The sequence below is a fragment of the Apodemus sylvaticus genome, chromosome 8, assembly GCF_947179515.1.
Source record: "Apodemus sylvaticus chromosome 8, mApoSyl1.1, whole genome shotgun sequence".
NCBI lineage: Eukaryota > Metazoa > Chordata > Mammalia > Rodentia > Muridae > Apodemus > Apodemus sylvaticus.
This window is the reverse complement of record NC_067479.1, coordinates 84,620,903-84,626,902: the sequence shown is the minus strand read 5'-3', so window position 1 is coordinate 84,626,902 and position 6,000 is coordinate 84,620,903. Positions and strand designations below refer to the sequence as shown.

Below are 6,000 nucleotides of genomic sequence, written 5' to 3'. Positions count from 1 at the left end.
GTTTATTCATCTTACACTTCCATATTGCTGTTCATCACTAAAGGAAGTAAGGACTGGAACTCAAGCAGGTCAGGAAGCAGGAGCTGATGCAGAGGCCATGGAGGGATGTTTCTTACTGGCTTGCTCCCCTGTCTTGCTCAGCCTGCTCTCTTATAGAACCCAAGAATACCAGCCCAGGGATGGCCCCACCCACAGTGGGCCCTTCCCCCTTGATCACCAACTGAGAAAATGCCTTACAGCTGGATCTAGTGGAGGCATTTCCTCACCTGAAGCTCCTTTCTCTGTGATAACTCTAGCTTGTGTCAAGTTGATACAAAACCTGCCAGTACATCCACCCATTTATCTATGTATCCATCTATGTATGTATCTATCCAACTATCTATTTAGTTTGAGATAAGGTCTCTTGCAGTAGCCCTGGCTGTCCTGGTACTCACTGTGTGACTGGGCTGGTCTTGAACTCGGAGATTTGCTTGCCTGGCCTTTTGCTTCCTAAGTGCTGGAATTAAAGGCGTATGCCACTCTGACCACCTTAAAGTTTTAATTTTAAAGAATTTCTTATTTTGTGTGTATGAGCTGTGTGAGCTAAGGCCCTTGGAAGCCACAAGAGGACGTTGGATCTTCTAGAGCAGTGTGATTTTTCAACCTTTCTAATGCTACAACACTTTAATACAGTTCCCTTTTTTTTTTTTGGATTTGTTTTTTTCAAGACAGGGTTTCTCTGTGTAGCCCTGGCTGTCCTGGAACTCACTCTGTAGACCAGGCTGGCCTCGAACTCAGAAATCTGCCTGTGCTGGGATTACAGGCGTGTGCCACCATCACCCGGCTTTAATACAATTCTTAATGTTGTTGTGACCCCAACCATAGAATTGTTGCATTCCTAATTCATAGTTTTGCTACTGTTAGGAATCATAGTGCAAACATCTGATATGCAGGATATCTAATGTGCATCTCCCAATGGCTTGAGGCCCTCAGGTTGAGAACAGATGCTCTATGGCTAGTTACTGGTGGGTATACAGTGGCAGACATGGGTTCTGGGAAACAAACTTAGGTCCTCTGTAAGAATAGTGTACGACTTTAACTGTGGACCTATCTCTTCAATCCCAAGCTTTATTTTTTATGATAATTAAGTTTATCAACTTTTATTCTTTTTTTGTCATTTGTGTGTTTTCTTTCAGTAGACAGAATCATAGCAGTTTAAAGATTTTGTCCTCTTTTTGTAACTCTAGAATCAAGCAACACTTCAGTTAAAAACATCATCATCATCATCATCACTGAGTGTTAACTTTGAGTGCTCTGCTTCCATCATGACTTCTCTTTCCATCATAACGCAGGTTAATACACTTGTGTCACAAGTGACTGACTGTACCCCCTGAGCCATCTGGGTGGCTGCAGGCAGCACTTTATAGAATAGAGTGTTGACATGAGCCAAGCAGAGGAGATTGCTTTTATGAACATTAGAAACAAAGAATAAAGAAAAACTGGAGATGGCTCAGAGGTTAAGAGCACCAACTGCTCTTCCGAAGGTCCTGAGTTCAAATCCCAGCAACCACATGATGGCTCACAACCATCCATAATGAGATTTGACTCTTTCTTCTGGAGTGTCTGAAGACAGCTACAGTGTACTTACATATAATAAATAAATAAATAAATCTTAAAAAAAAAAAACCCTACTAAACCCACTAAGCAATTCCTAAATCCACTAGCCTATCAAGTCATGGAAATGCCCTGCAGGGTCAGAGCCCTTCCAGAATTGTTAGTGTTCTGTTCTGAGCATTGATTTCGGAGGTTCTTTATGTCAAGTGTGGGACCCACACCCCTAGCTACAGCTCTATACCATTTTTTTTTAATAAATGGACACAGGGTCTCGCTATGTTAGCTGGACTGGAAAACACCTATCTACCTGCTTCTACTTCCCCAAGTGCTGGGATTAAAGGTGTGTGCCACCATGCTGGGCTCTATATACTATGTCATAATGACTTTGAAGGGCTACCTTTTATATTTTTGATAGTTAATATATTTTTTTAAAATTAACCTTTATTTTAGTTTCAGGCATGTAGATGTTTAGCTTATATGTGTGTGTATATATATACACACACATACATACTCCAAATGCATTGCCTGTATAGGCTAGAAGAGGGCATCAGATCCCCTGAGAATGGAATTACAGATGGTTATGAGCTGCCATGTATGTGCTAGGAATTGATCCCAGGTCCTCTGAAAGAGCGGCCAGGGTTCTTAACCCCTGAGCCATCTGTCCAGCCTCTAATATTTAATCTTCTTCATTGTCAGCCTGTCTGGATTTAGCATTACCATTGGAATTGCATACCTAAAGGTATGTCTATGAAAATGTTTTCAGACAGGCTTAAAAGGCAGTACCGTTCTGAATGTGGGAAGCACCATGGCTTGGGGGCCTGGATTGAGATGAAAGTATGAGGAGCAGCAGCCCACATTGCTCGGTCTTCACTTCCTGACTGCCCTGCAGCATGATGATGGTCCGTGCTCCCTCAGCTAAGCCTTTCCTGCTGGGAGCCAAAGTAATTTTTTTCTCAATTTGCTTTGTCAGATATTTTCTCATAGAGAAAAGTACACTTTGGGCATCTTTCTTTCCCTTTAGTACTGATCAGTAGAAGTCTGTGCTTTTGCCTTGATGTGGCACTTCTGTGCCTTGGCACTAGGTACTAGAAGACCTGGTTAGAATACTAAGAGTGAGCAAGAGAAGCAATATCTTTTTTCTTTTAAACTTGGCACTTGCTTTGCTGCCAAAGGGCTACTTTACTTTAAGCATATTGTTAAAATGTAAGCTTAAATAGTTTTGGGCAGTGTCCATGATTGTTTAATTTTACCAATAAACTTTAATTAAATCTTGTTTTAGTGACCTCAAGTATTTTCTCTCAAGGTATAGAAATAAAGGCAGCTTTCATAAATGGCAAGAATTTTGCTGATGAGTTTTTTTCCTCAGTATGCTTATAAAACAACTCACTTCAATAAAGCTGTTTAGTGCACAGAGTGATACATGGAAGCATGCGTGTTGGTCCTCTGGGCCTGTATGTCCTGCCTGCACTTGCAGGTGCTCTTGGACTGATCAAATGTGTCAGGGTGGGCTTTAACTGTAGCTCCCTAAGGAGGTGTGGAGATCTTGGCTGCAAGAACCTTTAGATTCAGGTCTTGTTTTAAACCGACTGACAACCCCAGCAGCTTAGTTTACATAATTCTATTCACATAATTTCCTAATTTCTTTAATAGCATGGCCCATTTTAATGTTTAAGACAGAAGACTTTTGCCTATTAAAATGATTTCACTGCAGCTAGCTTTGGGACTTTGAACTGATTCAGAAGGCATTGTTTTGGTGATTCTCTAGGGCGCCGCAAAGGAGTCGTCTCACTGACACCACACAAAGGGTTCTTTTAGGACCAGCGCTTTGGAAGCAGCTGCCACCCTGCAGACCTTCTTTTTTGATGACCTTGCCTTCAGGAATGCCTTTGGAGGAAGCAGGCTCATACAGTTGTTGTAAGCCCCCAGTGAAGTTTGTCCTAAGTCTTTTCCAGAGAGTTCCTGGTAGTTGGCAAAAGAATTGTTTTATCCCTGACATCCTGTTGTGTGGCTCTGTGGTTAGATGACAGGTTCCCATTGTTGCTTGCGGAGCTTGTCTCCTCCCTCTGTACCCTTGCCTCTGTTCCGTTCTGTGTTGATTGCCCCACAAATGCCCTTGTGAGTGCTTGAAGTTTTTTGCTGAGCTCGAATGGGTTGTCTGGTAAGCATTGCAGTTGTATTAAAACTGTGTAGAGGGAGGATACAATGATTGGGTAGTATTTGTGAAGTTATTCCAGTCCACCCCCCTATCCCAATAATAGCTTACTTTGAAATTGAGTTTTGAACTCAATTTTCAGAAGACTTTTTTATGTTGTCTTTTTTTCTGCTCTTTCCCCAACCAGCTATTACATTTGTGAATTTTATTTTCCTTCTCTAACATATATATATATATGAATGTGTTAGCATTAAAGGGAAGATTTGCAGGTTTAAAGAAAAGAGTTGTAGGTTTAGTGTTTTGAATTTCCTTCAAACAAGTTATGTGTTAAAAGGTTGTATTCTTTCTATTTATTCTTCAAGCTCAATATATGGGTTAAGGAAGTAATGGAGGTTCTGTCTCATGCTAACCTGTGCAGTAATGTTACTGCAGAAGCACAGAGATTTTGCTTTTCTGTCACCAGAATGTTCTTGGTAAAATTCATTTACATTTTGATGTATGTTGTCATTCTGGGAAGTAGCTTGCTGAGTATTTCAGAGTGGCAGACGCTTGCTTCTAGAGAGTACCTAGGAAGTTAGATTCGGTCATTAGACCTGTTCCCTTCGGGTATGAGGTATTTTGATCCTTTGAAAATAAAATGTTTTATATTTGATGCTCAGGTCATTCCTATGCTACTTGAACAGTATTTTATAATGTGACTATTTTCTTGGATTATGTATTTTGACCTTCATGTAAGAAATAGTGGTGTGTGTGTGTGTGTATGTGTGTGTGTGTGTGGTGTGGTGTGTGTGTGTTGTGTTGTGTGTGTGTGTGTGGTGTGGTGTGTGTGTGTGTGTGTGTGGTGTGTTGTGTGTGTGTGTGTGTGTGTGTGTGTGTGTGTGTGTGTATACATACTTGCACTTACATTTTTTAAAAGCTTTGGGTTCTGTAGAAGTGCTACTAGGAATATGAGGAAAATTTACTGAGATTTTATTGGCTGTTGAGTCTGCTTTTAAGTGGAGATTGTATTTGTACAATAATAATTTCTTGATCCCCTAGATTCTATGTTAAATGCTACACATATATTTCTAATTTTCACTACAACCCTGACAAGTAGATGGTATTTTTCCTTATCATGCATAGGTAGAACTTCTCTCTGTCCTCTTCCCTTGCAGTATGAGGAAAATGACTCCTGCATTTTAAGAACCAAGGACATGCTGTGTGTCCAGTAATGTTCACTTTAGTTGCTACCTGTACTACAGTTTTTACAGTGACAGAGCCAGGTATGGAAGGCAGGCTACTCCTGCTCCCTTGTGAGTGGTAGGGTTAACATTTGAACTGACTCCAATGCTGGCGGTCAGTAGCTTTTGAGAATATGAAAGACTTTTAGGATGGATTTCAGTACCTCCTGGTTTTTCCTGCTCTCACTCAGAGAGCTTGTTTGTGTTCCTTCTGGTTCCGAGCTTTGCATTCTCTGTCACCTTCCTTCCCAGTCACGAGCTTGCTTGCTTTCTCACACTGGAGTTGCTTGTACCATTCTGTGCCAGTGTTCTCCTGACAGAAATGAGTCACGCTGCTGCTGTCACAGCTTCCTCTCCTATGCTCCTCTTGTTGATACTGTCATTATATTTTCATTATTGTGCAAAATAGCCCAGGTACTGATGTGTTTATAATGAATTATTGTAAAATAATTCGTTGTTATAATAAGTATCTAAATTATAAAAGCATTCCTTAGTGATTTAAAAAATTAGAAAAAACATCTTTGGTTCTTAGTGATTTAACCAGATGGTTATATAGGGTAAATTTATGGAATTCTTGGATTTGTTTTTTTTTTTTTTTTTTTTGAGACAGGGTTTCTCAGTGTAGCCCTGGCTGTCCTGGAACTCACTCTGTAGACCAGGCTGGCCTTGAACTCAGAAATCCACCTGCCTCTGCCTCCTGAGTCCTGGGTTAAAAGGCATGTACCATCATTGTCCAGTCCATTAAGCATCTGTATTCTAATAAAGCACTGTGGAGTTTATACTTACACAACCTAATTACTGAAGTTCTGGGAGGGAGAAGCCCTATATGTTGCCTATATTTTAAAAAGACAATGTTGTAGGAAATAATTAAAAATTATTTTATAAATTTTTATAAATATTTAAAAGATATTTATAAATTATTAAATTTAAAAATCCATAACTACATCATTAAATATACATGTTTTATAAATATTTATAAAACACATTTTCTTTCTTTCTTTCCTTTCTTTCCTTTCCTTTCTTTCCTTTCTTTCT

General features: G+C 39.8%; 1 protein-coding gene across 3 annotated transcripts in view; it reads left to right on the top strand.

Annotated features, from left to right (window-relative positions):
- The window catches only part of Usp54 (ubiquitin specific peptidase 54), an 88,991-nt gene that overhangs the window by 15,567 nt on the left and 67,424 nt on the right, over window positions 1-6,000 (top strand). The window lies entirely within an intron of this gene.